Genomic DNA, 22,900 nt, shown 5'->3' with positions numbered 1-22,900 from the left:
TGTGTGTGTGTGTGTTTCGCTCCTGGAGATAACCTCTGGTTAATGTTTATTCTTGAGAATAACTGTATCATGACTATCAAGCAGAGAAATACAAGCTTATGTATTGATTGGCACTAGAAAAACTGAGGGGTGAAATCTTATTTTAAAGTAGACAATCCCTGAAACCAGGCTGTTTTCCAATTTAAAGTTACTTCCCATTCTCTTCAAGTTGCTCTGAATCTAAACATGTCCTTAAGAATCCAGTGTGTTACCTGGAGGAAGTACAGTATTCTCAGGACACAGGTTGGCATTAACTGTTTTCTAAAGTGCCCCATTGCAGATTGCCAATGAATATTTACAAATTCTTCCTACAATCCAGGCATTTTTCATTTGTTTGTCTTTTGGCTATTTCATGTTGAAGCAGCATGTGTGACCTTTACAGCACAACTCCTGTCTTGTTTTTAACTCTTTTTATCAGGAGATTCAACTTGAAAACGGTTATCATTTAGCAGAAAGACAAACAGAAAAGCACATTTTTGTAAGCAAAACGTTAATGATTGGAAGAATTGCCCTAATTTCACCATGACAGTGTGTGATTAATCCCCTGGGTCATGTACTTATACTTTAAGTTATTCAGTTTGTCAGTCTTTGATATTCAGAACCCTTTCTAACTTAATAGGATATTGATTTTGTTGGATGATGTACTTTGACTCTTTAAACAACATCACTTTTAGGGATGACTAGCCTGCTGTATAGTATTTTATTTAGAGAACTATTGCATAAGGTTTCTTTTTCTTACTTTTTATGGTTTTCTCAGGGTGAAGGCTGATAAGACATCTTGTGGGAAAAGAGGAAACCATCTCTGATAGTGAAAGTACCTATTCTCTTTCAACATTTCTGTCAACCTTTTTTGTGTGTGTGGTTTCACTGCTGTGAATATTCATTTTAGTTAATGGGGGCAGGAGAGGAATTTAAGAAAATGTATCTAGACTTGGGGAAGTGCATTTAGCTGGGGACAGAACACACTTACCAAAAATTCCCATTCCAGTTATACTGCCTTGTGGAAGATGACAGGAACTCAAAAGCTCACCCTTTAAATTTTTCTTTAAAATCTAATGATTTTAAAATCTAATCACCCTCTAAATCTTTGATTGAAAGTGATATTTATGTGAATACTGACAACATGGGACAAAATATCGAAAACCAAACAATCACTCAGGATGCTTCTAATTATTTAGGAGTTTGGTATCTTGTAAAAATAATCAGATGTTGTACTAACATTTACTTTTCATCCCTTTGGGTTTCATGAAGTTCCAGGTGGAATCTCTGTCTAATCTGATTTTATCCCTTGAGATATATATGTGTGTGTGTGTGTTTATTTTTTTTAATTAAAAAAAAATTTTTTTTGGTATTGTTGTTGAATCCAAATGAGAAGCACTTTGGAGATTCCTCCCACCCACCAATATACCTGAGATCCAAGGGCTACAGAACAGTAGCTACCCTTCAGATGTGGCTGTGGGGAACCCTACCCAGGAATCTTACCGTTGTGGGTAAGAGCAGGGCTGGAAGTAAGGCAGACGCGTCTCCTCCACCTCCTTTGCCGGTTGGGGGCCATGGGCTGAATTCTCAGCCTCAATCCTTCGAGAGGTGGTTGGCTCACCTGAGCCGAGGCATCAATACCTGGCGCACAGTGGGTGCCAAGTGTCAGCCAGAAAAGCTAGAAAGCCCCCACTGAGTCCCTTGATTTGAGGCAGCTCTTTGATTCGCAGTTGCAGGCGGGAAACCTCTTCAGTCGGATGTACACAATCTCTCCAGACAATAGAGACGGCCGCGGGGAGGAGACCTTGGGGCTGGCAAAGGCATTTCCTGTCTGCGGAGGATCTTGACTCTGGAGCATCCGGCGGTAGCCGCGAGGTTTTCAAGGCGGCCGAACACTTTCTCGTGCGGCTACTTAAAAAAAAAAAAAAAAAAAAAGTCATTGCCAATTTCAAGCGACTTTCTCGATAAAAGCTATTGAGATAACTTCTCACTTAAAAAAATTTTTTAAGCGTTAGGATTTTTAATTTTTCTAATTTGGAAAGGGAGTTTGGTATCATTCTAAATCTTAAAAATTTAAAAATCTCATCACCAATCTCATCACTCCATAACACTACAAGAAGGGGTTAATGGTAACCTCATCTCTGCCCCACCCCCAATTCATAGATACGTGCAGGAAGAGAAATGCCCGTTCAGTTTGTCTCTATTAAACTTGCTTATATTTTTCTTTTATAATTGATGTCCTTTATTCCTCCTCACCTCTTCACTTATTTTTTAAAAATTTCCCCTTTTTACAACCACCCCCTTGCCTCCATCTCAAGATGCCTCTTCCTCGTTCAGTTTATTTCCCCATTAAGAATAGAGAATGACTAGTCTCAATTCTTTAGACGTCACAATTAGGGCTAAGATTTTCTATAAGTATATAGAAATTTTAAGCTTTCAGGTGGAAATCCTTAGTCTGAGGGAGATGTGGCTGGAGTCCTAAAACACTGCCCCCATCCCTCCAGGACAGTTCTTTTAGTTGAGCTTTTTTTGTGTTTCCTTTTTGAGCTAGGATAAGCAATAATAGTGAGAATAATAATCAAAAAGTAATAATACTTGTGTCTCCAGGGGTCAAGCATTTGTGTACTGGACGGTAGTGGAGCTGTCTGAGAGATGGTGCAAGGGGGAGGCTCGGGATGCCCTGGAAGAGCCTTCCAGAGGTCCTAAAGCAGAGGAAGGAGAATGGGGTGGTGTTCTAAGGAGAGAGAGAATCATGTTCAGAGACCTGGAAGGGAAGGGGGGCAGGAAATAAGTATGACTAGAATCTTCAGAGGTGTTTGGCTCCCAGCATTTTGGAAAAGGGGTTATGGACTGCGTTCTCCCCTTCCAGTCACACAGATCTCTTTGCTTTTACTTTTGCACTTTCCTCCACCTGGAACTCTCCTTCCCCAGACAGTCTCCTGGCTGGCTCGCTCGCCTCCCTCAGGCTTGGCCTTCCCTAGCCATCCTGTGTAAAATCACAACCCCCCCCCCTTCCCCTCCCACAATTTACTGTTCTCTATTTCCGTTACTACAATTGGATATAATATTTCAACTTTTTATTTATTTATTACTTATTTGTCTGTCATTGAAATGTTACTGCCACAAGCATAGGAATTTTTGTCTGTTTTGCCCACTGCTGTGTATCTCCAGCCTGACACATAATAGGTGCTCCATAGTATGTGATCAGTGAATGAATGAATGAACATATATTGAGCGCTTACTATGCATGAAATATTATGAGTCTTTCACATAGTTTATATCATTTAATTCTCACAAAAATCCTCTGAGGTGGCTACTGTTATCACTGTTTTCCTGATAAAAAAACTTCACCAAGAAGTGAAGCCCAAGACCTCAATTACTATACCAATGTTGTAATATGAACTGCCTCATTTAATCTGTTGTACCCTTGAGAAGGTATCAAGCCAAGTCTAATTCTAGCTGTAAGAAGAAAGTCGAGGGTTTTCATTCATTTTATGTAATCTTTTTTTTAAAATAAAATTTATTTATTTATTGGCTGCGTTGGGTCTTCGTTGCTGCACACGGACTTTCTCTAGTTGCTGCGAAGGGGTGTTACTCTTCATTGTGGTGTGCGGGCTCCTCATTGTAGTGGCTTCTCTTGTTGTGGAGCATGGGCTCTAGGTACATGGGCTTCAATAGTTGTGGCACATGGGCTCAATAGTTGTAGCTCACGGGCTCTAGAGCACAGGCTCAATAGTTGTGGTGCATGGGCTTAGTTGCTCAGTGGCATGTGGAATCTTCCCATAGCAGGACTCAAACCCGTGTCCCCTTCATTGGCAGGTGGATTCTTAACCAATGCGCCACTTAGGAAGTCCTGTGTAATCTTTTTGTCTTAATTCAAGTCCAGCATTAAATTTGGAAGGAATTACCACACAATATATGGGATGTGCAGTTTCTGTGTGTGCAGCACATTGTTCTGTTACACAAACGAATAAGCTTACGTTTTATGGGGAAATGAGCATTATAAAATACACTTTAGGAATTCCCTGGCAGTCCAGTGGTTAGGGCCACTTCCACTGAAGGGGGCCGGAGTGTGGGTCCTGGTCCGGGAACTAAGATCCTACAAGCTGTGAGGTATGCCCCCCACCCCAAAATACACTTTATATCTGTCAAAGTGCTTAAAAAAATATCTGTCTCTGGTCCATGTTGTTTGGTGTTCCCATTATGTAAACTGTCCAGTATCATTATATTTCTTCTCCATCTGATCCACTGATGCATGTTCCACAGGGGCCTCTGGACGTAGAGCACCTCAGTGGCAGGCTATGGTGTCTCCAACATCTAGCACTGGATTTGGCATGCAGTAAGCTTTTTTTTGTTTTTAAAGATTTTTTTTTCTTGATGTGGACAATTTTTAAAGTCTTTATTGAATTTGTTACAATATTGCTTCTATTGTTTATGCTTTTTGGTTTTTTGGCTGCGAGGCACGTGGGATCTTAGCTCCCTGACCAGAGATCGAACCCACACCCCCTGCATTGAAAGGCGAAGTCTTCACCACTGGACTGTCAGAGAAGTCCCATGCAGTAACCTTTTAATAAATATTGTACTACAGAATGAAAATGAAAACCACGTGCCCTCCTCAATGGAAAGGAGAGAGATTTCCCTCCTTCTCCAGGCCTTGCACTCTCATTATATTTCCTATTCCTTGGCCATCAGAAACATAGCTTCCCTGGATGGCTCCAGGAACATTAAGTAGAAAGCATAGTGAGGGCTGCAAGTACAGGAGAGTCTTTGCTGGGCTTGGTCATGGCGGGGAGGAGGATATATTTAGGTCTGTTTAGTGCTTTAAACAAGTGCTAAAAGAAGATGTTCACCCCCCTTCTTTTTTACGGACATGAATTTTAAGAGGAAGTGCTTCTGTGGGTTTAAATTGGCCATCTTTCCCTTAGATTTGGTAATTTCATTCAATTTCCAATTCACACTTCTCAGTTTCAATCAAGAGTTTCATTTAAAATATACCTGGTTTACTGAAAAATAACACCATTTGGGGTAGTCTGTTATTACTACTATTTTTATCAGCATCATCCATTTAGCAAATGGAAGGAGGAAACCCAAATGTTTTTAAATGATTTCTTAAAGAAGTTCATGAATTGGAAAGAAACACATGTAGAAAGAACATAAAATGTGTTTGCTTCACACCCTGGCTCAAGGTTTTAGCTTTCCTTAGCTGCTTATGGAATCTGCACTACTACAGACTTTCCATTAATTGTAAATTAGGCAGACTAATTCAATAAATGTTTAAAAAATGGCCCTTGAGTGCGGGTTCAGACGTCCAGAGGAAGTGGTTTCTTAGACACCTGCCTCCCATATATTGAGTTGATGGTATGTAGGTGGAAGGCAGTGAGATAGTTATGATGATGTATGGTGCTGTTGATTAGTTAATTGAAGGTAAAATTTTTAGCTTCACCAAGCAATTACCTGATCTCATTAAGGTCTTTAAAATCACCCAAATATGATTTTGCCTGAAGCAGCTGCCCCTTGTTTAGCTGTTATTTCAGGCATTAAAGAAAACACGATGCTAATGGTAACCAAGGAATTTAAGCCTGCAATTTCTGGAATATATTGTTCTGAATCTTAGCCATCATTCAGTACTATCTGAACTTGGGACACTAAAATATATTTACATTTGTATGGTGTTTTACTTTTCAAAAAAATTTTAAAGTGTCATGTTTATAAAATATGTATTTTTAAACAAATGAAATTTTTAAAAGTTTGATTTTTTAATTTTAATTTTTAAGGAAATGTCTTAGTAAAGTATAATTTATATACAAAAAGTTCAGAAACTGGAATCCTTATGATGACATAAAAACTACTAGATCCCTAGAAGCTTCTGTTGTACCAACTCTGGATCATTGTGCCCACTTCTGCCCCAAAAGAAGCTACTATCCTGAGTCCAAACAGTGTAGACTCATTTGTTGATTTTTGAACTTTATGTAAATAGAATCATACGACATGTCCTCTTTTGTCTCTGGCTTCTTTAGTTCACTTTTTTATTGGTAAAATTCATGTGTGTTATTTGTTCATTCCAACTGCTGTGTAGTAGTTCATTGTATGAATTTTCATGCTACTTGAAATCATCCATCTGAAATTAAAAACGGTACCACAGGACTTCCCTGGTGACGCAGTGGTTAAGAACCTGCCTGCCAATGCAGGGGACACGGGTTTGAGCCCTGGTCTGGGAAGATCCCACATGCTGCTGAGCAACTAAGCCCGTGAGCCACAACTACTGAGCCCAAGTGCCACAACTGCTAAAACCCACGCGCTCTAGGGGCTGTGCTTGCAACAAAAGAAGCCACTGCAATGAGAAGCAGGTGCGCTGCAATGAAGAGTAGTCCCTGTTCGCCACAACTAGAGAAAGCCAGCATGCAGCAATGAAGACCCAACACAGCCAATAAAGAAGTAAATAAATTTTTTTTTTAAAGCAAAACTGTACCACAAAGTAATTTGCAAACATTTAAAAACAATAACACTGTTCACATATTATAACTAGACTCATTTTTTCAAATGACATGATCCATTTGTAATTCCAAGACTCCTAGGTGCTTGGGAGGAAAGAAAGCAGGAAGACCACGAGAATCATCAAAAAAAAAAAAAATGACAGCAACCCTTTGCCTACCAGGAGCGCTGGGGATATTAGTAATTAAGCTATTATCTATTTTTTTCCACTCAGGAAAGTTAAAAAGCTTTTTTTTCTAAAAACAACTTTCCAAGATTAATTTATGTTACATGTAGTTGTTAATGGTAAGAAAGCTGAGTAATGAGCTAAATGAGCAAAGAAGAACCTCAGATTATTTTAATTCTTCACATAGGGTTTCCTAGTAGTTATAGTATTTTTCTGCAGTAATTTTAGGAATTTTGTTTGTATCCTACTCCACTTTTATGTTCCTTTTACTTTGCAGTTAATAATTATGAAGGCGCTATGAAAAGGTGACCTGGCTTTGACTCCTGGATTTGCTGTTAAGTAGTGATGTGATATGGACATATCACTTACCCTCTCTTAGTCTGTTTCTTCATAATAAAATGAGGTTCTTGGACTGGGTCTTTTTTTTTTAGAAAATTTTATTATTTTTGTTGTTGGCTGCGCTACATGACTTGTGGGTTCTCAGTTCACCAACCAGGGATTTGACCTGGGCCATAGTAATGAAAGCCTGGAATCCCAACCATTAGGCCACCAGAGAACTCCCTGGGTCATTTTTAATGTTGCATTTAAGACGCTACATTTTTCTATTCTATATCTTTCTAAAGAACACTTTAATCTGTTTTTCACTGGTTATACATTTGAAGTGCTGAGGGGCTGGAGGAATCTCATTTCTTTCACTGGCCCTCTGGTGTTAAGTTCTTGTGCTGGGCTGTTTTCTCCTTGCACTCAGTTCTAAGGTTGAATCAAGGCTCAGTCTCTTTCAAAGCCTATGACAGCTCACCACAGGGAAGTGTTCTAAGGGAAAATCTTTCTAGTAATTCCCAGGTTGGCCATATATTTTCATCCAGATAATAAAATATTAAGTGAACTCTAATGTCGATTACAATTCTTCCATCAAATGAAGGGACTGTCAGAACGTACAAAGCACCGGACTGAAGAAGCCCAGAACTTAGGAGCCTTTATGTGTCTCAATGTCTGAATCATCTGACATGGAGGAGCAGATGCCCTGCCCTCCAGTCCACTCATATTTTAAATTATACTAGTTCAGTGGTGTATTAGGGCAAAACTTTAGAATGAAAAAAAAAATAGCTAACACTTACTGGAGGGTTATATTTTTTTTCCATTTTTTCCAATTTTCATTAATGTTCTCAGTAAAGTTAAATATTTTCTAGATAGAATTCATACTCAAAATTTGAATTTATTAAGGGAAAATACACATAACATGAAGTTAACCTTTGTAAGGTGAACAATTCAGTGGCACTTAGTACATTCACAATGTTATGCAACCACCATCTTTATTCTGTTCCAAAACATTTTCAGTACTCCAAAATAAAACCCGGTACCCATTAAACAAGCACTTCTCATTCTCCCTTGCCCCCAACCCCTGGTACCCACTAATCTGCTTTCTGTCTCTATGGGTTTATCCATTGTAGATATTTCACATAAATAGAATAATAACAATATGTAGTCTTTTTGTCCAGCTTCTAAAGCATTAGCATAACGTTTTTGAGGTTCATCCATGTAGCATGTATCAATACTTCATTCCTTTTTGGGGCTAAATAATATTCTATTGTATGTATATACTACAATTTGTCTGTCAGTAAATAGATATTTGGGTTGTTTCCACCTGTTGGCTATTGTGAATAGTGCTACTATGAACATCTGTGTTTATATATTTATTTGAGTACCTTCTTTTAATTCTTTTGGGTGTATACCTAAGAGTGGAATTTCTAGGTCATATGGTAATTCTGTAACTATTTGAGCAATTGCCAAAGTGTTTACCATTGTGGCTGTACCATTTTACATTCCCACCAGCAATGTATGAGGATTCCAATTTTTCCATCTTCACCAATACTTATTTTCCTTTTTAAATTTTTTATTACAGCCATCCTTGTGGTGTGAAGTGGTATCGTGGTTTTGATTTGCATTTCTCTAATGACTGATGATGCTGAGCATCTTTTCATGTGCTTATTTGCAATTTATATGTTTTCTCTGGCAAAAATGTCTATTCAAGTCATTTCCCCCTAAATTGGGTTGCTTGTCTTTTTGTTGTTGAGTTATGAGAGTTCTTTACATATTCTGGGTAAACGAATTATCTTATTTACTAGAGCCTTATCAGATATATGATTTGCAGATATTTTCTCCCATTCTGTAGGTTGTCTTATCATTTTCTTGATAATGTCCTTGGACACATAAAATTTAAATTTTGATGAAGTAAAATCTGTTTTTTTCTTTTATTGCTCATGCTTTTGATGTCATATCTAAAAATCCACTGCCAAATCCAAGGTTGTAAAGATTTACTTCTGTGTTTTCTTCTAGGAGTTTTATGATTTTAGCTCTAATATCTTGGTCATTGATACATTTTGAGTTAATTTTTGTCTATGGTGTAAGGTAGGGGTTCAACTTCATTTTTTTGCAGGCAGACATCCAGTTTTCCTGGCACTACTTGTTGAAAAGATTATTCTTTCCCCATTGAATGGTCTTGGTACCCCTATGGCAGAGCAATTGGCCATAAATGTACGGGTATATTTCTGGGCTCTCAATTCTTTTCCATTGGTCTATATGTCTAACTTTGTGCTAGTACCACACTGTTTTGGTTACTGTAGCTTTGAGGTAAGTTTTTTTTTTGTTTGTTTGTTTGTTTTATGGTAAATTTTGAAATTGAGAAATGTGACTCTTCCAACTTTTTTTTTTCCAAGACTGTTTTTGCTGAGGGTTTATTATATGCCAGATGCTACTATAAACCTTAGCACACATTGTTATATAATTTGTGTGACAACTTTGTGATGTAAATATTGATATCCACATTTTGCAGTTTAAGTGGTTTGGCCAATGTCACAGATTTGGTAGTAGATATAGGATTAAAATTAAGATTATCTAGCTTGAGAGCCTAGTTTCTTAAGAATTACACATACTGTCTCTGTCAAAGATGAAAGATCACTGGAGCTTAGTAACATTGTTTTCTTTAGGTAAAAGGCTATAAATCTGTCTGTACTAGTGAGCATTTCTCACTTGGTAACTCACAATCAGACTGACCTGGTTACACTGAACTGATATCCTGAAACCCATTTTTTTTTTTTAACATTTAGTACTTAATTTTTAAGGCTTGGAACTGTTTATACAGTTTTGCATCTGCCTCTGCCTTCCTCTTTTTGTGATCTTATTTTTTTCAGATGGATGTTGTGAAGTTATTTTCTATTTTGAGAAAATTACACAAATCTGATTTATTATCACAGCACCTCAAAAGTGGTTCCTGTTGAAATTCTCCACGTTGACAATACTGTAAGCTTCTATCATTCTCCTTCACAGGACAGGAAACTACTGAGTATGGGTGATGCTCAATGCTGTGTTTTGAACTAAATTGTCATTGAAAGAAATCTCAACCTCCTTAAATGTGTCAAAGCAATCTACACAAATGAAGATTTTGCAATCATATGTGTGTGTGACATTGAAAGTAAATACACAATCCTTATTATAATGGCAAGCTGTTTCTATAGCTATGATGTAGTATTTATTTATTATTTACATTCAGTAAAATTCACTCTTTGCTGTATACTTCTGTAAGTTTTGACAATGCACCATTGTATAACCACTACCACACACATTATAGAGAACAGTTCTGTCACCCCAGGAAATTCCCTCCTCTTCCTGCCTCTCTTCTCACTCCCAATCCCTGGTACCCACTAATTTGCTCTCTCTTCCTATAGCATTTCCTTTTCTAGAATGTCACATAAATGGAATCATACAGCGTGTTGCCTTTTGAGAGTGGCTTTTTTCACTTAGCATAATGCATTTTTAAGTTCATCCATATTCTTACTTTTAGCAATAGTTAGTTCTCTTACTGCTGAGTAGTATTCCACAGTATGATGTGCCATAGTTTGTTTATCCATTCACCACTTGAAGGACATTTGGATTGTTTCCAGTTTTTGGAGATTACAAATAAAGCTTCTATAAACAATTCATGTAAGGGTTTTTGTGTGAATGTAAATTTCCATTTCTCTTGGGTAGATACCTGAAAATGGGATTCCTGAGTTATGTAATAAATGTAGGTTTAACTTAATGAGAAACTGCCAAACTGTTTTTCAGTTTCTTAGAGCTACTGTAACAAACTACCACAAACTTGATGGCTTAAAACAACAGAAGTCTATTCTTTCACAGTTCTGGGGCCTAGAAGTCTGAAATCAAGGGGTTGGCAGGGCCATACCCTCTTTGAAGTCTCTAGAAGAGCATCCTTCTTTGCCTCTTCCTAACTTTGATGGCTTCTGGCAATCCGGGGAATTCCCTGGCTTTCAGCTGCACCACTTCATGTGAAGACTGTGTCTCAGTCTTCACATAATCTTCTTCTCTCATGTGTCTTTCTGTGTCTTATCTTTTTTCAAGGACACTAATCATTGGATTTAGGGCCCACCCTAATCAATTATGATCTCATATTAGGTAATTATATCTGCAAAGACCCTACTCAAATAGTCTCATACTCTGAGGTTCAGAGTGGATGTGAATTTTAGAGGGGACACATTCAATCTGCCACAGTGGCTGTGCTATGTTACATTCTCACCTGCAGTATATGAGCATTCCAGTTGCTCCCAATCTTTACTAGCACTTAGTATTGTCAAAAAAAATTTTAAGAGCCATTCTAATAGGTCTATAGTGTTGTCTCATTGTGGTTTGAGTACGAATTTCTGTAGTGACTAATAACGTTGAACATCTTGTATTTATTTTCCATTTGTATATCTTCTTTGGTGAAGTGTCTGTTCATATCTTTTCTCCATTTTAAACAATTTGTTTTTTCTTTATTGAGTTTTGAAAGTTCTTTATATATTCTGGATATAAATCCTTTATCAGATATATTCTTTGCAAATATTTTCTCCCAGTCTGTGGCTTGTCTTTTCATTCTCTTAACAGCGTTTTTCATACAACAGAATTTTAAAATTTTGATGAAGTCCAATTTATCAATTTTTTCTCTTATAGCTCATGCTTTGGATGTTGTGTCTAAGAACTCTGCCTAATTCTAAGTCACAAAACTTTTCTGTTTATTTTTGAAAGAATAAACATTTTAAAAAATTTTATTAAAGTATAGTTGATCCAAAACACTGTGCTAATTTGTGCTGTACAGCAACATGACTCAACTATACACGTACACATTTTTTTTCATACTCCTCTCCATTGTGGTTTATCAGAGGATATTGAATATAGTTCTCTGTGCTACACAGTAGGACCTTGGTGTTATCCATCCCATACTTACTAGTTGCATCTGCTAATTCCAAACCCCCAAATCCTCCTTTCTCCCTCCCCCCTCCCCCTTGGCAACCACAAGTCTGTTCTCTATGTTTGTGAGTCTGTTTCCACTTTGTAGATATGTTCATTTGGACCGTTTTTTTTTTTTTAAGTTTATTTATTTATTTTTTGGTCATGCTGTGCAGCATCGGGGATCTTAGTTCCCTGACCAGGGATCGAACTCGTGCCCCCTGCAGCAGAAGCTTAGAGTTTTAACTACTGGATTGCCAGGGAAGTTCCTGTGTTGTATTTTAGATCCTACATATAAGTGATATCATATAGTATTTGTCTTTCTCTTTCTGACTTACTTACCCTAGCATGACAATCTCTAGGTCCATCCATGTTGCTGCAAATGGCATCATTTCACTTTTTTTATGGCTGAGTAATATCCCACTGTATATATGTACCACATTCTCTTTATTCATTCATCTGTTGATGGACATTTAGGTTGTGAAACCACAAAGATTTAATTTTGTCAAATATCAAATTGATTTGAGAGAAAATGCTTGGGTTCACTCAATATTATAAAGAGATTAATTCAGTTAAATTGATTGATATTGTCAAACAATGTCTTCAGGATTCCATCATTATTTTTCTTAAAAAAATTTTTTAAGATTTTTTTTTTGATAGGGATCATTTTTAAAGTCTTTATTGAAATTTTTACAATACTGCTTCTGTTTTGTTTTGTTTTTTTGGCCATGGGGCCTGTGGGATCTTAGCTCCCCGACCAGGGATTGAACCCGCGTCCCCTGCACTGGAAGGCGGATTCTTAACCACTGGACTGCCAGGGAAGTCCCCATTATTATTTTTCAACTCTTATTTCCTCTAAACACAAGAGGCTTCCATCTCAGGCAGGGTCTCTCTTCATCGTCAGTGACTACAGGTTTAGCGACTTCAGGAGATAGAAGTAGTTCTCTTCCCCAAAAGTTCCATCAAAAGTCCCAAGACTATCTCTCATTGGACTACCTTGGTGAACATGCATTTATCTCTGAACTGATCACTATAGCCTGGAGATAGAATACAGTTGTTGGCCAGGTCTTGGTCTTGTCCCCACCCCTAAAGGGAGGGATGGAAAGGGGTCAGCCCCACCTGAATCCCATGAATTGAGAGTGGGTAAGTGAATTCCTAGTAGAAAATTAGGCAAATGTTAACAGAAAAGGGGTAACCAATGATTGTCAGATAAAAACAATGATTTTCCACTACAACTGGGAAAATGCCCTTTGTGACTTGCTATGAACTGAATTGTGTCCTCTCCCCAAATTTCTATGTTGAAGCCCTAACCCCTAATGTGATAGTATTTGAAGATGGGGCCTTTGGGAGATAAATAGGTTTAGATGTGGGAGTAGGGCCCTCGTGATGCGATTACTGACCTTGTAAGAAGAGACATCAGAGAGCAGGCTCTCTCTCTCTCTGCTCTCTCTACCATGTGAGGACACAGCAAGAAGTGGGCATCTGCAAATCAAGAAGAGGGCTCTCATCAGAAGATGACCATGCCAGTACCCTGATCTCACACTTCTGGCCTCCAGACTTGTGAGAGAATAGTATCTGTTGTTTAAGCCACCCAGCCTATGGTATTTTATTATGGCAGCCCTAGCAGACTAATACTCAGCTGCTCTTTATCAGTTTCCAACACCTGCTGTACTCAAAGCAACAGCTACTCTTCACTGATTGCTTTCTGTGTGCCAGGCACTGTGCCCTGTTTTCCCAACAATTATTTGGGGAAGATTCTGTTACTCTCATCCTTATATTACATAAGGAAAGTTCAGTGACATTGGGCAAGGTGTCCAAGGTCACATAGCTATTAGGTGGTGGCCCACAGATCCCAAGCCAGATTTGTCTGACCTCAGTGCCCACCCTAGTAACCACTGTGACATCCTGTTCTCTCTCCCCATCCTCCCAACCAGCCAGTCTGCCCTCCTCTACCTTGACTTGACCCTTTCAATGACATGAATAAATTCATCAGGGTGGTGATTTTTCAGCATTTCAGCCCTTCCCTGCCAGCGACAGACAAACTCTGCCTCCTACTAAGTTCTGGATTCAGAGCACAGGCAGGTTTCCTGCCCTTTCCCCCAAAGCAACTAAACTCTGTTTTGAATTAGTGAGGGATCTTGGGCCCAGGAGAGTTTCCTGTCCCTCACCCAGCTGTGACAGACCTCTGTTTTTAATCAGAGCTGAATCCTGGGCACAAGAGTATTTCTTGCCCCTCCTCCCAGGGCAGACAACCATCACCTTTTCCTCCAGGCTAGGGCTTGGAGTATGAGTGGGCTTCTCCAGGTACTCCTGCTCCATGCTCAAACCTTGGCAGACACTGTAGGACTATACCACCAAAAGAAAGGATCTCTTAGGTCTACTGTCTGCTTCCGGTCTTTCTCATGGGTACCAAGTAGAAGCTGATGGAAAAGAGATGGCAAGCAGGTAGGGATTCCTCTTGTGTCTGGAGTGCTTAGGGCTTCTCAACTGTCATGCTAGCTCACATTCAGCCTTTAAAAGTTTTTCATTTTACCCAATTTTACGGTGATTACCTATTCTTCCTATTCTTTGCTGTGAGAGAAACAGCTGATATGTCTTTTCTCTCCTCAGAAGAGCTTGTCATCCTTTGGAATTCAGTTGCCTTGGTTGTTTTGTAGCTCAGTTCTCTGGTGGGCTTGAAAATTTTAGTTTTGTAGATTATCCATTTTGTTATTGTGGGAGTTGCATTCCCTTGAGACTTTCTACATTCTAGGTGGAAGTAGAAGTTCTCAGTTCCAAGCTTAGAAAAATAGTTTCCAAAGTAATTGTTAGAAAAATACCAGCCTCACAGAGTGTGGACATGGGGAAGAAAAGATTCTGGGGTCAAATAAGCTTGCAAAATTTGGCATATCTTACTCTCTTTTGGATGTTTACATGGCACAATAACATCTTAAAGGCTCTGAGAAGTCCTGCAGAAAAGAGAAATAAATTTAACTTTGGTTAGCAAAGTATCCTTAACATTTGCTTGGTCTGAGAATCCTTTGCTTGTGTAGCACTGATTATTTCCCTTAGAATTACTATTCTGTGAATGTAGCTTGGAAAATAGAGGCCTAGAGAGTCATGCTTTATTCCCTGGAAACCTGGGAACATAAAAGAAAGCAGAGATCCCTCAAGATAGTTCCAGAATCTCTGTGGATATTCGTAGAACCAAAAGCCATCCTGAAGATTGGGTAGGGATGCTGGGTGGTACTGAGGCACTCAGAAATGACCTCTGTCATAGTTAGTGTCTAATTTTGTGTGCTGTGACTTCAGAGAGGATACCTGAATGAATGAAACACAATGATGAATCACAAAGTCAAAAATCAAATATCTGAAAGACTGTAGATCATTTCACTGGCTTTCCTGGAGAGTCTGAGACACACCACTACACTTTCTAAGACCAATTATAAATCTCTTCCGGAGACTATGCTTATACAACTTGCTCTGTTGGCTTGTGGTCACCATACCTACTGTGCTTGGGGTGCACCTTGAATATAGAGCTGCTATTGTATAGCAGGTCTGGGTGTGAACCTATTCTATGGACCCTCATGCTAGTTTGAAATGAATCTTCAGCCTCAACTTACACACTTTAGCTCTTGGGCCCTAGTCTGTCCTATGGATTTGAGAGTCCCTGCCCTCCACCCCTCAGTTACGTTACAATTCTTTGAAGTGGCCTAGACATCTGTTGCTTCCATCTCCTTGTATCCCTTTCATTTCTCCTCTTGAGACACCACCTCACTTCCCTCCTTCATCCCTTATTTAGGTTGGTCTGCCAGTTGGTAATTGCTGACAAGTACCAGAGCTAGGGTTCAAATCCAAGAAGTCTGACTCCAAAATCTACTTCTATAAAATTACACTAACTTGCTTCCTAGTTCTGAATTGTATCACTTTTCATTTACCTGGCATTTACTACTTTTTGTTACTCTGAGCAGTGAATTATTTTTATTTTTATTTTTTGGCCATGCCGTGTAGCTTGTGGGATCCTAGTGCCCTGACCAGGGAGTGAACCCAGGCCCCAGCAGTGGAGGCGTCGAGTCCTAACCACTGAACAGCCAAGGAATTCCCAATCTGAGTAATGAAATTATCATTTATTACAGAGTTTCTCCCTAGCTGTTTAGATAACCACATCTAAAACATATTTTAGGCAAGAGTTAAGATTATAAAAAATAAATAAAAGCTCTCATTTCATAATGGGTAAAATTTTTATCTTAGTTTTAGTGATGGCACAAATTAGGTTCTTTTTGAAAAATAATGATTTTTACTCTAAAGTCTTTGGTCCTTTTTATTCCTTGGCTACCTCAGCTCCACTGTGGCCATGAGTGATAATTAGGGAAGCTAACAGCTTTTTCAGAAGAATACTAGCCCAATTACCTTAGAACTATCAATTGTGAATCAAGATGTCTATCATGACTTCATTGTTTATTACGCAAAAATTATATGATCCCCTATTTCTTCCATGCCTCTCTCTTGCTCAGTCTAAAAAGGTATTTAACTAAGCAATCAGGGATATTAACTATTCACAGCCTAGGCAAGTGTGGGCAAATAACCCCTGCAATAATGCATTGGCGGCCTCAGAAATGGCTGGCTGTGAGTAAGCGCACAGCACTTAGTCTGGTTCTTCTTATGTGTTTGCTGATACATTTGCAATTTCATGCACAGTTTTAAATGTTAAGCATTAATTAGAAATGGGCACTGAAGCATCAATAGAGTCTACATTTTGCCCCTGTTAATGAAAATGCTAGATATAGATTTAATGCAAAACTAAACATTCAGCTCAATATGTGCTACTCCAGTAAATTAGCCAGTGTTTGTCATCTTCTTAAAAAACTGGGAGTTTAATGCCTCATTTCACATGGTTTTGTTAGGGACAGATAGAAAGCTGATAAACAATCCATTTGTTCTATTACAGTAGCTCCTAGCCACACCACTGCAGTTAAGCTTCAGTGCTCATTGCTTTTACAAATCCTGTTGTAAGTTGAAGTGGCCTCTTTTGAACATTTGACTGAAGCAGAGCCTTGGCAAGAGTGATTTCTCGGAGAAACATAGACTCGGCTTTGTTGGACAGTGGCTCCAGAGCAGTGGGTTCTGAAATGACTCAGTGAACCCAAAAGGGAACATAGCATCAGTGAGCCCCTCCTGTGTGCTCTTCCAGATTTTCACATGCATTAGTCCCACACCCATCACCACAGCCCTGAGAGATCCATGTGACTACCTCCACCTGGATAGATGAGGAAACCAGGGCTCAGAGATGAAGCTGAACAGCTAGTAAGTGGATTTGAACCCATTCACTATTATCACACTGCCTGGCAGTGAGGGACTGAACTCCCCCATCTCTACCAGTAGTGCATTATTTGTCATTCAAAGAGGTTACCTGTGCCACCTCCACCAGGAAGTCATTGCCGATTGCTCGCTTTTTTGACTGTCCTTCTTAATGTACTTAAAAAAAAATTATTTATTTTATTGGCTGCATTAGGTCTTCGTTGCTGCGTGCAGGCTTTCTCTAGTTGCTGCGAGCGGGTGCTACTCTATGTCATGGTGTGCGGGCTTCTCATTGCGGTGGCTTCTCTTGTTGCAGAGCATGAGCTCTAGCTGCACAGGCTTCAGTAGTTGTGGCACATGGGCTCAATAGTTGTGGTTCCCGGGCTCTAGAGCACAGGCTCAGTAGTTGTGGTGCACCAGCTTAGTTGCTCCGCGGCATGTGGAATCTTCCTGGCCCAGAGATCGAACCCAAGTCCCCTGAATTGGCAGGTGGATTCTTAACCGCTGCACCACCAGGGAAGTCCCTTAATGTACTTTTATTGCACTTTATCGGTGCCTCCAATGTAGCCCTCAGGCCTTTCTACCTTAGATTATATTAATACCTGTCTGACTCCCTGTGAGGGGAAGGGCTAGCTCTCAAATCACCTCTGTAAACATTGTAGGACTGTCCTTATCAAAGATACTCAATAAATGTTCATTAAAATTTTTATAAAGTAGATGGATCTTAACATCTCAAATCCTATTTACAGAATTATGAGAAACACTATGGTGAAGGGGCAGGTCCTGCAGGTAACCTCCCTCGATTTGAATCCCAGCTGAACGACCTAAGGCAAATTACAGAGCTTCTCTGAATTTCAGATTTCTTACTGTATAAAGTAGGGTTGATAATAGTACCTACCTCAAAAAGTTATAAAATTTCAATAAGATAAGGCATGTATAGTGCTTGGAACAGTGCCTGGTACATAAAAAATGCTCAATAAACATTGGCTATTATTTTTCTGAAAACTGAAGATTTTACAGCATAGTAAGAAACTATGTGGCACTTGATTTGTCTACAATTTTAAAATCTAAAAGAAAGGGGGATTGGATTGAGTAATGGTGGAACTGACAAACCTGAAGGACCATTTGATAATGACCAATCAGATAAGATATGGAAAGAGAAATGATCACAAAGACCCAGGTTTTGGCAAGCCTTGGATTCATCACGTGCTTGGACCCAACAGTGTACTCCAGTTGCAGTCCAGGATGTGGGCGTGAGGTTTATGTAAGGAAGAAGTGTAGGCAATATGTAGAATGCTTTCTGATGATGACTTTCTTCTGACACAGGTGTCATATTTTCCAAACCTACCTGATAATTACATACCAGAGGGACAGACAGAGAGATACTCACACATTTCAGAGAGCTAGTTTGGTAAACCAGAGGGCCATTCTGTCCTTGTTCTGGATAGATAACCAATGAACTGACTAACCTGCTTGCCTGTTTAACACAATTTGACTCAGGGTGAGCCTCTCAACATCTCTTTGGGGCTGAATCTTCTTATAGATAAATAGGGGTCAAAATACAGATACCTCCTCTCTGTTTTCCTCTCTGGGCCTCAGTTTCAACATTGGTCAAATGACCAGACAGCCTCTTGGCCCCTCCTCTGGCCAACCTTCCATGGCTCTGCCTTCCTTGGGGTGCTGGAAGTCAGTTCAGTAATGCTGACCAAGGTCTTGCGGACTTCCTGACCCCTGGCTCTGCCAGACACAAACTGACTAGAAAAGTTGATGGATACAAAGGGAAAGACTGTCTCTCTCCTGTGGCAGGAGGACAGCTGCCTGATCAGGGTTTCTCCTAAGTGACTCCTCAGAAAGGAAAGGGTGGGGCAGCTGGCAATGGCTATGTCTCCCCTCTTTCCTGACCACCTGGCCTCTGCTTGCATGTAACAGTTCTCCCTTTGGGCAGCAGGCAAGTGGCAGGAGGGCCCGGATGTCTTCATTTTCTTAAGCAAACAGGCACCTTCCAGGACCTGCCCCGACACAGTGGCCTCACTCTCATGGAACTCTAGAAGCAGCCCACCGTGAAGGGAAGAGAAGGGCAGGAGGTCTTGCAGCCTAGACTCTTTGGCTCCAGCCGGCTGGAAAAGTCAACAGCCTTAAACAGAGGTTCCCAAGCCCCGTGTGTGCCAGCAGCACCTGGGGAGGTTGTTCTAAGACAGATTCGTGGGCTATAGAATAGAACACTCTGATTCAGTAGGTGAATGGTGGGCCTGAGCTCTGAACACTGCCCCTCAAACTCAGATCTGAGCACCAAACAGATTTTTTACAAACTCCCCAGGGGCTTCTTAGGCAGTCAGGCTTGGGAATCCTGTTGGTTTAGGTCATGTGGGGATGGAGGAGATCAGAGGAGTCTAGTTGGCGAAATACACCAGCTCCACCCATGCCCAAGTTGGGTGGGCAGTTTCTGGTGTCCCAGCTCCTTCTAGCTGTGCCCGTGGGTGAGTTAACGTCTCAAAGCCTGAGTTATTGCATCTCTAAAATGGGAATTACGGTGATGACCCCAGAGTATGAATGTGCAGGTTAAATAGACAGTGTCCACGGAGCACTTGGCAGAGGGCTCAGCACAGAGTGAGCACTGAAGAAGTGTTAGTCCTTGTCATTCTTATTGTTACAGTTGTTATGACTTCTGAAAGAAGCTTGACTCTTCTCCGACTAGTGTGTCAGAAACTCGCCCTATTCCAAAGAGTCTTTCTGAGAGGCTGGTAAATCTTATAGTGACTTAAAAATAAATAAATAAATAAATAAATGGAAAAAGGAGTAGCTAGATTTTGGGTGGAACCTGGGGCTTCTGAAAAGGCAGAGGGAGGTGCAGGCAGACAGCTGGAGGTCTGTGGGCTGCGGGTAGAGGGGAAGGAGTGCTGAGTGGGAGTCAGGAGACCTGGGTCTAGGCTTGGCTCCGAGCACATGTCAGACCTTGGGTAAGTCAGGTGACCATCCCTGGCTTCCATTTCCCCCCTTGTTTGTACTGTGGAACTGCCTCAGATGACATCTAAGGTCTAGTTCTCTAGATGATTTACTCCAGAGCCCCTTGAGGAATCACACTTCCAACACTTTTTGCAAAGATGGCTTATGGAATTAGACTAAAAAAAAAGTCAGTATTTGTTCAATTGCCTACATGGCTGTTAGAGTATTCCTTCGATTTCTTATACTTTGGAAATATTTAACAACAACAAACTAAGCTTTCTTTTACAAATGCCAGCTGATTGGTTCCCGTTAATCCCAGCTGGCATGACCCTGATCGAAATGGGGAAGCAGGCAAAATCGTGTTCAGTGGTCCTTCAGCTGCATGGTTGCACCCCCTTCCCTTTGGGGTTCCCCCACCACACTCCCTTTCGAGTTCTTCAGCCATCCAAAGCCTCCCTTCCTCAAGGACTTGTTTTTCCAGGGCTCCCAGTCTCATTGTGGGACTGGTTGGACCTGAGGTTATGAACAGCTGATGTGACTTAATTTCAATTCCTGCTTCTGTTCATAAACCAAATGGCATGTGTGTCAGACCCTTGCTTGTGGGTAGGGAGGGTTGTGAGGATGTTTTGTTGGAGGGTGAAAGTCATACACTGCCCCTCAAACTCAGATCTGAGCACCAAACAGATTTTTTGCATTTGATTTCAATTTAAATGATGGATCTTGAACTGAAAAGCTAACATCTTTCTCTTGAAGTGATTTACTGTTATTTAACTCTCAACAATGATCCCTTATACCACAGGTGGTTACATCCCGTACTTTGGAGCTCTGGACCCTTGCAGAGGGTCTTCTAATTAGACTTCTGGTTCTGTCCTAGCCTTAACCTGCCCAAGCCAGCCCCCTCTCTTGTTAGCTTTAGATGTCTTGCATTCTCTCCCAGGGCTCTCCTCCAAGTCTCTCGGGCCTTTGCAGCTTGCCTCACCTGCCACTCATTCAAGTCTGTACAGAGGCAAATTTTGCCCAGGGGTCAGTCTTCCTAACCCCTGCCTCCAAATATGTCTAAGGAAGGATGACTGTGTGGTCTCTCAAAGCCTCTATTTCCTCATCTGCAAATCAATAATTTAATCCTTGGCTGCAAGGATTAAATGATTGAGTGGAGAGAAAGTGCTTTACACATGGCCCTAGTAAGTGCTCAATAAGCAGTAGCAACTCTTGTTAGCCATTAAGACATTGTCTGATCCCCAGTACCAGCTATTTTCAAACACTCAGCTCTTAAGCCACCCCCTTAGCCCTTGCTACACACATTCACTGACTCTAACAAATGCCAACAAGTGATCAGTTTACTTAAACTCCTGGTCAGTGATGGTTGATTGTCTGGAATGCCATTTGTGTTTTCATGGTACATCTGAGATCTGAATTAGCCACCAAAGTCAAGTAGCTTGAAAAGGAGTGTGATTGGAGGGCATGTCATAGTTTCCCAGCTGAGAGGCTCATGGCTTCCTGGGGAGACCTTTATTTTTCTCCCTTAGTGGACGTGTGTAAAGGGGCAGCTTCTATGAAGGGATATGGCCTTTAGCTCTCAAGGGGCTTTGGAGTGGCTGTGTCCTCCTGCCTATTGGGCAATATATTCATGGTAAGTGCAGTTCCTTTGTGTGGGCCTTTCTTTAACTCACACACTAGACTCTTGGAAGCCAGGCTCATCCTCTTATGAAAGGACGCCGAGCAGAGTCATACAGTAAAGGGAGGTAAACATTCTTTTACACTAATTTATCAATTTAACACAGCATAGTGGTGTTGGGTTACCAGGGTCAACAGCCAGCAGTCACATTCCTCAGTTGTTGGATTGGTGAAATGCATGAACAAACAGCCAGTAAAACTCTTTCTGATTAATCATACTGATAAGTTTTGTTGTTGTTGTTGTATGCTACTAGCTTTTTAATTTAATCTGCTTGGACAGCAGCCATTCTGGTGAAGTGTCTTGACTTATCTAAAGAAGCCTTGATGAGAAGGCTACTGGGCCCAGAATTTTACTGTGATATCATGTAATCATTAACGCATGTGGCTACTGCTCTCCTGCTTTTTGCTTCCTTTCTTGAAATGAAGGAAGTGTTTGTAGGGTGAGGGCATTAGGTAAGCAAAGGTGAGCCCCAGAAACAATGAAAGGAAAGGAGGATGCTGTGATGAGCTGAACTCGAAAAACGTTGTCTTATTGTCCGAAATAAAAATATTTGAAAACACTAGGAAGAACTTCAATGAGCACTCATCTTTTAAAGGTAAAGGAAGGCAAGTCTACATTTCTCTCAAGAAGTGGAAATCTAGATCAGGGTTTTCCCACCTCGGTACTGTTGACACTTTGGGTTGAATAATTCTTTGTTGTGGGGAGCTGTTCTGTGTACTGTGCGATGGTTAGCCCCTACCTAGTAGATGCCAGTAGCTATCTCCTCATTCCTTTGTGACAACCAAAAAGATCTTCAGACATCACCCAGCGTCCCCTGGGGGACAAAATTGCCCTCCGTTAAGAGTCATTGTCCTAGATGTATGGTTCTAAAATTTCAAATAACCTATTATGACTCTGCTGACCCCATTTCATCATATTATTTAAGATACAATAAAACATTTAATTCTTCCAGGGGCCCTTTCTCACCCAGACTGTTCCTTCATCTATTCTCTCTACACTGAGACCTTCAGTCTACACTGTTTCCTCCTCCTGCTCCTTTTTCTCTTCTTCTTCCTCCTTCTTCCACA

Source organism: Hippopotamus amphibius, chromosome 5 (genome assembly GCF_030028045.1).
Source record: "Hippopotamus amphibius kiboko isolate mHipAmp2 chromosome 5, mHipAmp2.hap2, whole genome shotgun sequence".
In the NCBI taxonomy this organism is placed as follows: Eukaryota; Metazoa; Chordata; class Mammalia; order Artiodactyla; family Hippopotamidae; genus Hippopotamus; species Hippopotamus amphibius.
Note: the sequence above shows the minus strand (reverse complement) of the source record.